Consider the following 11,241-nt stretch of genomic DNA (forward strand, 5'->3'; position numbering starts at 1 on the left):
TGAGACAAAACTGGAGTCATTGCACTGAATTAGAACATTACCCTGAGACTGAGGCATCTGCTTCAGGGTTCCTAAGTAATCTTGGAAGTCTCATTAAACATCTGGGTTTATATCCCTTACTTACAAGACATGGTTAATGATGTTTCACACTGCTGTTAAGCAAAATACAAAAATTTTGTGAACTGCTCATACACTGCAGATTATGTGTACCAAAGAGGTCCTATAAGTATGGAAGACCACTTGTGCTTTAGTGTGCCTCCATTATTTTAATTATATTAATCTAGATTTACACTGCCTTTGAGTAACTATGGGGAAAATTGGGCGTAGATTAAGTATTTTAGAAGGAAGAAATCTGTGACACAATGAGATATTGCTCACATCTTTTCTGTTTAATATACTGAAACATATTATTCCACAATAAATGTCATTGAACATTCATCAGTTCCAGTCAAAAAACATAGCATTATATCCTGGTAACAAGTTTGACATTTGTTTTACTCCCAAATTGAGATAAAGAGCAGAAGTAGTGAAATACTTGGCAGAAGAGACAGTTCAGAACTCAACAGCCTGGAAAGAAGAATGATTTAGTAGAAATTCAGTCTGAAATAAAATAAGGGCTTCTCTTTGATTTGTTCTGATGTTGGGCTGAAATGTCTTGAGGTTCTGTGATATCATTGGAGATTATAGACTAAATATGTTTACAGTTGGACTCGGTGATCTTGAAAGTCTTTTCCTTAAAACTAAATGATTCCATGATCTGATTGCTTTCCACAGGAGGCCAAATTCCCCTGCCAGAGCCCCTATCTGCAATGTACTCTGGTGTTGTGGTGGGTAACTGTCTGTCACATATCATGGAAGATGTTGCATGGCAAGAAACTCTATACCATGGAAAAAACCAGGAGATATTCAGCAACTGAAATACAGCTTCCATGAGGCATCTCATGAGGCTGATGACAGTATGCCAATACCAATCATTTCAGAGTTGCATGGACACTTAGTAGTTTAGCAGTAAATCATGGCCAGTTTTAATATGGGCACTGATGACATCTTGCTGAAAGGAATTACTTTGCAATAATTAGAGTCATAGTTAAAAGAGTCAGGATGATACTAAAATCCCAGGATGGATGAGGGGTGTGTAAGTCACCTTCGTTCAACACTAATGAGAACAGCTATGAGCCATTCAGGCATAACAACATAACCTCTCTGAATGCCATTTTGATTTGACCTTGACTTTGGAGTTTTGTTTTTTAATTTCACTTTGCTGAGAGAAAACACTCACTAGGATTTCAGATTTTGAGTCTAATACAATAATTCATAAATTGATCCTTACTGATTTCATGTGAAAGCCCAGTGTTTTTCATTGGAAATGCCAACAAGTTTGGATTTTTTTAGCTTCCATTTCAAAATAAGCAGCAGAAAATTGTTCTTAAAAAAATACAAACCAACAACCAGTTTATCAAGCAGCTGAATGTTTGATTATAGTTTTATCCATATCACAGGCAACTAGGAGTTATTATTTTGAAATCAGTTAAGAACAACTAGGACAAGACTCACAAGACCCGTGATCTAACTATGTAGAAGTTCTGGCTGTAATTTCATTATTTAGGTTGTAGGAAAGATGCAAAATGAGAGATACTTGAAGAGTTCAGGAGTGCTTTTAGTACAGCTTATTGAAGAGTTTATTAGCTTACTGGGCTCCTTTCAAAATAGGCTAGGGCATAGTGGCAAATACTGCAAATAGTGGCTAAATTTCCTTAATATCATCCCTGCTTTGCTCCTATGATGTTCTAGACCTTTCTGTCTTCAAACAGCAAGGTGCTGCCCCCATAGAAGCATCATTTCAACTACTTATGGGGTTATACTGTGTACTGGCTACCTGCACCAGAATTAGAAGAAAAGATGTATTATTGCAGTTCTAAACCAATGCTGGCACATCTGGAGGCAAGGAGAGGAGCTGGGTTGTTTTGGCATGGGGACAGGGCAATGTATGAAGGTGGAATGTTGCTACTGATAACAAATTGTCAAAATATGTGTTTTAAGCACAGCAGATGTTCTGACTGCCTCTCTTAATTATTGCAGGGACAGGCAAGAGCAACCTTGCATAGTAGGGAATGTGTCTTACTTTTCTGTTGAACTTACATGGCTGTAGTCAGATTGCCCAAGTGAGGCATTTATAAACTGTGATTTGGGCATGGCATATAACAACTAGAGAAACCTTTTGAAAACTGTGGATTAGGTGCTTCATACCCTTGTCTGTTTACAAAACTACTGCACCACTGTGCTGAATTTGCAGGTCCATTTGTAAGCCCCAGCCTGTGATACAGCCCAGCAAATGCAAGCCCAGCAGGAGACTCCTCACTCTATGATTAAAACCCAGGGGGGGGTGCTGGGAAATAATGGCTTGATTCTTTTTTATGGTACTGTTGCCATACCATAATCAACATATAAATATCCTATTCCAGATTTTATGCATATTAGAGGCAAGATTACTAGACCTTGAGAATAATGTTAGATTTAGTAGTATACTTTCAAGTTGCATAAGTTGAAGGGATGTCCTGTCAATGATGTTTTTAAGTTAAGGATCAGCACCGTGACATCAGTATGGGAATGGTTATGCAGCTTTAAATCTCTATGTCAGCATTAAAATATTGCATATTAGTAGTTGTCCCAGGATTGCTTGAAAAGCTCCTATGTTTAGCAAGTGAATCCTGTATATCTGCAAAGCAGTTTGCTTTAAACTCTTTTGCAGTCTCTTTAATAGCACGGGACAGGGAAGCAATGCTAATGTTAAGTTGATTTGCTTTTGACAAAGCACTATGTGCTTTGAATGTCTTCAGCTTCTTAAGGCATTGAGTGGTATTTTTTTCTTCTTGAAATGCAATGAGCAGTGGCTGGTGTTCAAGAAATTATTAATAAAAGCACAGATTCTGCTGCAACTACCTTAACTCAGATATTGGAAAAAATGAAGTGTTATAGGGATCATCCAAAAGAATTTCAGACATCTGCAGGGCTTAAAAAGCTTATTATTTGACACTATGTCAGAACTCTTACATTTCATTTATATTGTACTGAGTTCTGTACTGTTGTTTTGTATTTGTACAAGTGCTACAATGCCTTTAAATCTAAGGTCACAACTGTATTCATATATCTTCCCATTAAGCAACTAGGTAATTCCATGACTGATTAACTGTTCCACCTATTTGGGTTTTTTCAGTAGTAAGCCCAGTCTCATCAGATGCATTACTTATACCTGTGTTCATCTAGTGTTTCCACGTTCAAACTGGGCATATAAATAGATTGTTGCTGAAGGAAGCTGTTCTTAGAGCACATGATTTAAATGACTGTAAGAAAATGGAAATACCATTAAAAAGGATTTTGAACAGGGTAACTCTTCACAGCTTCCTTTGTGCAAATGTTAAATGCTGCTGCTTAGATTTTGAGGTTTTCCACATTTGCTTATAGTGCTTAAAAATCTAAGGACTGGGAAGAGGTTAGAGAGTCCATAAATCCATATTCTTGGTATCCCAGTATTGCAGGCAATCCTCTATATAATAATTTTCATCAGCTGATTTAAAAAACCCTCAAAACCCAATCAACTTGTCTTCCCCCAAAACTCTCTAATGAAAGAATTTTGCAGATCTTTATTTGCTTTACATTTGTAAGTGTTCTAATTTTTATCCAGATTGTGTTCCTGAGCAGTTGTCACGGTTTGACACTGGCCCGGCAATTAAACCGAATAACAGACGCTCTCTATTAATCTCTCTCTCCTTGATAAAGAAAGGAGAGAGAATAAGGGAGAGAGACTTATGGGTTGGAAACTAAACTACACAACTTTAATGAACAGTAATGATAAATAGGAAAAATTACTAAATATATACAAACATACAGGAAAATGGAAACCACATTCCTCCCTCCTTTCCCCCAATAACTCTCACGTCACCACCGAGGCTGCAGGGCAGCCCTGGGAAAGTCCAGGCTGGACTCCTGGAGTCGGCAGCAGTCGGGAACCGGAGGCAGGAACACACAGATATGGGCTGGCACGGATCAGGACCACAGGCAAACGAACGGACGGGATCCTTCCAGGATGCCGAGTGAAGGAAGGGAAGAAGGGAAATCAGGAAATCCGGAAAAGATCTGGCTCGGCCCTCGTGATGCCTCAAATTTATACTGAGTGTGATGTATATGGGATGGAATACTCTGTTTGGTCAATTCTGGCATCTATCTTGTCTGTTCCTCCCCAAAGGAGGGCTCAGGTGGGACCTCTGTATCCTCCTGGAAGGTAAAATGTTTTCCTCAGAGCTGAGCAGTGTCCTTGGCTCTGCATACCAGTCTCTAGCAGTAACTATAAACATCAAGTGTTATCAATCCTAGAAACACACACTGTCTGAGAAACTTGCTGTTAATTTCAGCAAGTGCAACTACTTACAAGAGACTTAGCTAAAAGTAAAAGTACAAAACAGAAAATCACCTTTATCCTGGCCCAAACCAGGACAGCAGTTTATATTGATTTGTTCTTGCAACAGTACATCCTTCAACCCTAAATTACTCCTATTCACCTCCTGGTTTTATTTCTCATTTTCAAAAGGAGAACTCATACTCAGTGTTACTCATCATTTTATGGACTAAGTCTTCCTAATCCCGTGTCTTAACTTTACTCTCCATTTGTCTGAATATATTTCTGTAATATGAGTGATCAGAAGTGAATACAGATGAGATTTCATAAACACTAGATATGATGTGAATAACATTTCTCTATCTCTACTGAAAGTATCTTGGGTTTTCTATGGTCCTGTTCTGTTGATGACTCATAGCCATTCTGTGACCAGTTACCTTCATGACACCTTTCTCTATTCTTTCTAGTCAAAACTGAACAGATGGATTTAGCAAGAGGCTGAATCTGCTTGCTGCATTCAAACTGCTCCCACCTTTAAGCAGCACAAAACTATATCATGTCATATGCCCTGTTAATAAAACTATGATCTTTATTATGGCTTGATTACATTAAAAAAACTTCCAGAAGGGAAGAGAACCCCACAAAAAAGGGTTCATGCAGTGTATATGCCAGTCACATGCACTAAGCACCAGTACAGATTGTGTCCTGCTGAATCATTTCTTGTTGGGGATTGGCCCTGACATTACTACAGTCTGACTCCTCTTCTTACCTCTGCTGTCAGAGTGGTTCCAAAGAATGTTTAGCAATATGGTGATAGGCACTTTGTATGTATAAATATAAATATAAATATAAATATAAATATACAAAAGTATAAAATATATGCTAATATATTTATATATTTATGTATTAGTCCTAAGCTGGGCTTTTGAAGACGCTAATGCTTTGGGTTCAGGGAGATTTTTGGGGAGGCTCTAGTGCATACTGAGCATAATGTAATAGAACATATTGCTGTTTGATGGAAAATCAGGTAGCAGACAAAGAAGGCTTTGGCCAAGCAATTTTTCACAGCTGAGAGCAAAGCAAGGCAAAACACTCCATTTCATCCACTTTCTTCGCTCAATATCTGTTTTCAGCCAGTATGTGGATATAGTGATGAGAACACGTATATTTTTGGAGGGCAGAACAAATATTTCTTGTCAAAAACCAAGGTTTGTTTTTGTTCATGTCACTGAGAATGTGTTAATGTCTCATTTTAAGGGGCTGGCAGTCATTTTATTGGTGCTCCCATTTTGGTCAGTGCATCTTCCATAGCTGCTAAATCACAAAAAATAAATAATGTAAGTATAGTTTTTCTTTACCATAAAGACATTTTCTAGTTATTTAATACCATGGAATATGTTTTCCTTTAGCTTACAATCTGTCCTTTGGTTTTAGGTTTTAAGCCTCAGACTGGAAAAGCTAGAAGACTTCTGTATCGACCCTCTTTGGAACAGATATGTGGACAAAATTCTTAGCTTTTGTGGCTTGTTTTATTCCAGAACACACTAAGTAAACATAGGATGGTAATGAAGATGTAGTAGTCCCTTCATACACTCCAAAGATTTTATTTGGCTAACACAGATCCACAAGAATTGCTTAATATATTTCATTATTCATGAGAAGAGCATGGTGGAATGCTTTCAGATGTAAATACCCATACATCTCAATAATTCAGGCTATGTGTCTGTACAGCACTATTGATTCCTGGTCTGTTTTTCTCTTAAGTATTGAAGGAAATTTTTGCAGCTTTGTCTTTCACCCACACAGCCAGTGACTGATGGCAAGTCAGAGAAATGTACATGTCAAGGACTTCAGAGCTGAACAGAAATGCCAAGGAGAGATCCCCAAAAGGGAAGGAAAGAAAGTAAAATTAGAAGCAAATGTATTGTAGACGGGAAGAGAAATAGAAGAAAAGCTAATTTAAAAGTTAAAGAAATTTAAATACTGCTGTAGCTTCTCTATTGCTTTATTAATTTTAATTTCCCCTCTTAATCTATTAATTTACCTTGCCTTTCAAACTCTGATTTTCCATTTCTTCTATAGCCCTGTCTGTCTTATCCAATCTTCAGGATTTCTTCCCTTGTACTTGATTGTATCACAACTAGCCAAATGATGTTATGTGCTTGGACTGATGCTCCAAAGGGACTACCTTAGTGACACTGAATGGTAATAGAGTTGAAAGCCAAAAAGAAAGACAGCAAAAAAGAATAAAGGCAAGAGAAAGAAGGTTCAATAAAGAAGACCTAACTTCTAATTCACGTTCCTAAGCAAAAAACCCAAAACCCAACCAAACAAAAACAACAATCAACCCTCTACCTCCCACAAAAATAAAACCCTCATTAAAATTGTAGAAGAAATAAAAAGATTACATATAATCCTTCACTATTCTTCACAGGCATGGCTTTCCTGCTGAAAGACCCTGTCGTATTTTACTCCACCATCCTTTCGAACTAATTTTTGAAAAAGCATTGCAGTGTAGAGGTCAGTATATCTGTTGTAAGCAAGAATTGATCTGTGAAAGACAAGTTGGATCCCATAACCAATGTGTAATCACTGGACTCACAGCCTGTGTAATGATAACTGCTGCTTTCAGCATTTCCACCTGTGTTACCGTGTATATATTGTGCTTACAAGGCTCTGCTTTAGACCTATTCTGCTACAGGTCTCATTGTAATTTCAGATTAGTTTTAGTTGGAAAAGTTACCTGGAATTTCCTGTCTACCTCAGCAAACAGTGATTCAGTAGCTTGCCATCTATCATCTTGTATTAAACAAGCTTCTGCACTAATACATTTTCAAAATAAATGGCAAACATACTTTTCAGAAGAGGAATCTGCTTAATGCACATTCACATTTTACTTCTTCTCTTAAGAAATGTGTCAATAGCCCAGTAACCTGATAGATTTCTTTTCTTCTGCTTGATTAAAGATCTGGTGTGGTTCTCATATTCCTAGAAACATTTACAGATGCTTTTGAATTCAGGTGCTAACCGTGTTCTCCTCTGGCGACTCCTACATTGCTACCAAACTCAGATGTAAAAAATAAGAAAAAATTCTTAAATTCTAACTTCTGTTCCTGGCTTTGCAGTAGATGCAGTGCTTCCTCAGGTTACCAGATCATGCTGTCTCACACACATTTTAAAACTCTTTATCTTTCTCTTTATAATACTTTATCACTGGGTGCATGCTATTTAGTGAACGGAAAGCTCTGATGCATTATATGGAGGTGGGGTTTGTTTGTCTGTTGTTTTTTTTTTTATTTATTTATTTGGTTTTTGTTGGTTGGTTGATTGTCTTTTTTGTTTGTTTGTTTTTTCCCCTCAGGTTAATTTAGGAAGGAACTTTACAATTTACAAAGAAAGTTTGTCTTCAGGAACTAAATAACATAAGTTGTAAATTTACACTGATTTTCTTCAATCAAAAGAGGCATAGATGGACTCCAGATTGGAAACATGAAAGCAAGCACAGGAGTGCTCTGTTTCCAATCTACTTCTCACTTGTGAGACTGTAAATTCATAGTGTTAAAACAGTAGTTCCTCTGATTTGTACAAGAAGGGAAGCCTGAGCTTCTGTGGATGTAGTGCAAGCCCAGTGAAAAAGTCAATGGAATGAAACAATTTGCATCCAGCCAGGGTGCAAATGAAACCCAGAGTCCTGCACTGACAAACCTGTAAGTCAACAGGAGGGTGAAAAGCTGTACATGTGGTTGTGCCTCAAGTGACATTTTCCTTTTCTCACTGCTGTGCTGGCCATGGCTGAACACCAGCAAGTACTGCAGGGAGGGGAAGTGGTGTGTCAGTCCCTGTCCCATGTGCTTTCCTGCGGGCTGGAGTGGGTGGGATTGCAGCAGCCAGGGCAGATCGGATTCGGCTCTCGCTGACAGACGAATTGCCATTCTAATTGCCTTTTTAAAAAATTATTATTATTTTTTATTCTTTCCCCAAGAAAGTACCTAAGGCAGAGTTACTCCCACTTTGTCCCACAGCTGTGCAATTTAAATTATGAGTATTTGAGGAGGAAGAACACTAAGTCCATTTGTCTTTAATAGGGTCCCCCTGGTGTAACTGCTGACAGAATCTGGTTGAATGAAGGCAATTCAGGGAAGAAAACAACCAGGGAGAAAAATAGCCAGCCCCCAGGGATGGCAGCATTACACAAACATGACACACTCATGCACAACAATTCTCAGGACATTGTTGTTTCCAGTTTAGGTTAGCCAGTGGCAGCTTGACTTTGTATAGCCTCTGCATGCTGTAGAGAGCCATAAAAAGGATGTGAGCCATTTTATGGGGGGCCACAATCCCTTCCGACGTAGCCATATGTTCACTACTGCAAACTTTTCACTCCATCTACTCCACTGGTAGAAGTCTTCTCATCTTAAAAGAGATTTAAAACAACAGCTTTGTCTTGAGCTAACTAATTATCAGCAGCTTTGAAGGAGTTAATATTTGTAAAAACTAGTCTGGATACTTTGTAATGATTTGTTCCAGAACCAAATATTTCTGGTTGACCTTTGGCTAGAGCACAAGATTCTGTGAGCCAGCCTTGTGTGTGCCACTTTCCCTCACAGTCTTCATCTCACAATCCTTCTAGGCTGGTAAGCAACAGCTGACACCATTTTGCAATGTTATAGACCACTACAGTGCAATGAAGACAATGGTGCTATAATAGCCCAGATTTTCCTTCATCTCTTTTCCCCACTGCCAGCTGCTAAACTCATGCCCACCATAAACAGCTACCAGTAAGTTCATCTGCATCAGAAAGCTAGAAATGACCTCTCCTTCTCCAGATGAGCGAATCAAGCACATTGCAGCCCATGTTTTCAAATGAAGATGCAGAAACCTGCCAAAAACCTCAAGTCAGCCCTCTGTGTAAGAGCATGACCATAGAGCTCAAGGGACTTGCTGTGTTTTAGTGGAAGCACATGAAAATTTGCTTTGTAAGGGAAGAGACTCCTTCAGACAGCTCAGTGCTCAGACACCGTTTTTGTCAAAAGGAACCACAATGCATTAAATACTAAAATAACTGTAATTCCTAAGTCTTGTGATATTTCTTGATGCAGATAAAAAGAGAAGACATCTGGGGCTGCAGAACACTGAGAAGAAAGAAATGGCATTTCTAAATGTGCTGCCCCCAAGGGAGTGAGTCTGTTGTCCAGAAAAGAGCAATGCAAGATGATGCTGATGTAAGGAGCTGTAAATTATGATAATGCAGCTTACAGCTTGACAGGGTTGATGAGAAGCCAAGATAGCCCATTTCTGCCCTCCATGCCAGGCAGAGCAGGACCATGGGAAACATCCAGTGGCCACAACAGTGGCTAAGGACAGGGTCACTAGTAAGTCCCTAAGCAATGTGCCCATCACATCCCCCTTTGCCACTACAGATCTCACTGGGTGTTAGAGAAATGTATGTGCCCTGGTTGCCCGGGGAGCTGCTGCTGCTCCTCACCTTCCTGGCAGTTTCCAGCAGCTCACATTCTTGCCTGTGACAATGTAGGTTGTGTAACCATCTGATGGGCTGCTGTACTGCAGTATCATTTCCAAAGTCAGTGACAATACTTCTGCAAGATCTTTCAAATTTTATGCTGAAATCTCCAAATGACCCACTAAGATGACCTCATTTGTCTGCAGGAAGTATTTCAGGAAGTGTTCTGTTCACATTCTTGTATTTGGACAGCTCTGAGAAATTCACTCTGCACTCAGAACATTGATTTCTCACAAACTTTCTGTAACTAAATGTCATTCTGTGCAGGTCATTACTTCTGATCTTGATATTACTGCCAGTTAATTATGGTTTGTTTGTTTTAATTTTGGTTGGTTTTTTTTGTTTGGTTTTTTTTATTATTTTACAAAATGTAGCAGAAATGCAGATTGCTGTGCACAACATTGAAGGGCTGATGTAATACCTGGACAGGACATGTTCTTCAGTGATTAAAAAGCTTACGATTAATGAAAAAGGAAGGTGGTAAACAATGAAATTATTAATGTAATTATACACCACAACTTCTTATACAAGGAATGGCAAGTAAAGTGAATACCAGTAAACACAGGCAGAAAGACATACATAATCTTAGAATCCTTACTCTCTTCAGTCTTCACAACCAAAGAAACTTGTGAGACTTCAAAATTATTACCAGGAATGCAGCAGCATAGTAAGTATTTATGTTGACTCTAAAAGAAGTCATTTAATTATTTTGCTTAAAACATGTAATGTATTGTAACCCCATCTCCTCAAAAAAGAAAGCAAAACAACTGAGGAGAATCAGAGGAAAATTTTCTGCAACATTTATGCATGATTTTATTCAAGGGAAGATTGATTAGGAAAAAAAAATAATAGCAGAAATAGTTGCTTAACAGATTTTATTTTATCCAAACCCTGCAGCTGGTTATGCTGATGTTGATGGTTTAGAGGACTTTTTTAAGGGAAAGTTTGGAAAAGTTCGCCAAAAGAGCAGAAAAAATTTTTCTTTGTTTGCAAATTTGGAACAAAGGAATAAATAAATTTTCACATTCATACTCAGCAGCTTTCAAAACGATAACAATGAAACTGGCAAAATGTTCCATTCCTGAAGGTGGGGACAGATGCTCTGTAGTTATACTGGGAGCTGGCCTGGCTTCCCAATAACCATGCCTTTCACTAAGGCAGAAATGAGCCCTAATACAGACAGTAACTTTAGGGTACCATAGGGCAGAGAAATCACTTCCCTCAGCTGCATGTGGGGGGACACTGCCTCTCACGTTGTCCAGCCGGCGAATAACGCTGTTTATTTGCTGCTTCAGCAAATCCGCGGTGGTGAATCAATAGCAGATCA

Source organism: Calypte anna, chromosome 3 (assembly GCF_003957555.1).
Source record: "Calypte anna isolate BGI_N300 chromosome 3, bCalAnn1_v1.p, whole genome shotgun sequence".
Taxonomy (NCBI): Eukaryota; Metazoa; Chordata; class Aves; order Apodiformes; family Trochilidae; genus Calypte; species Calypte anna.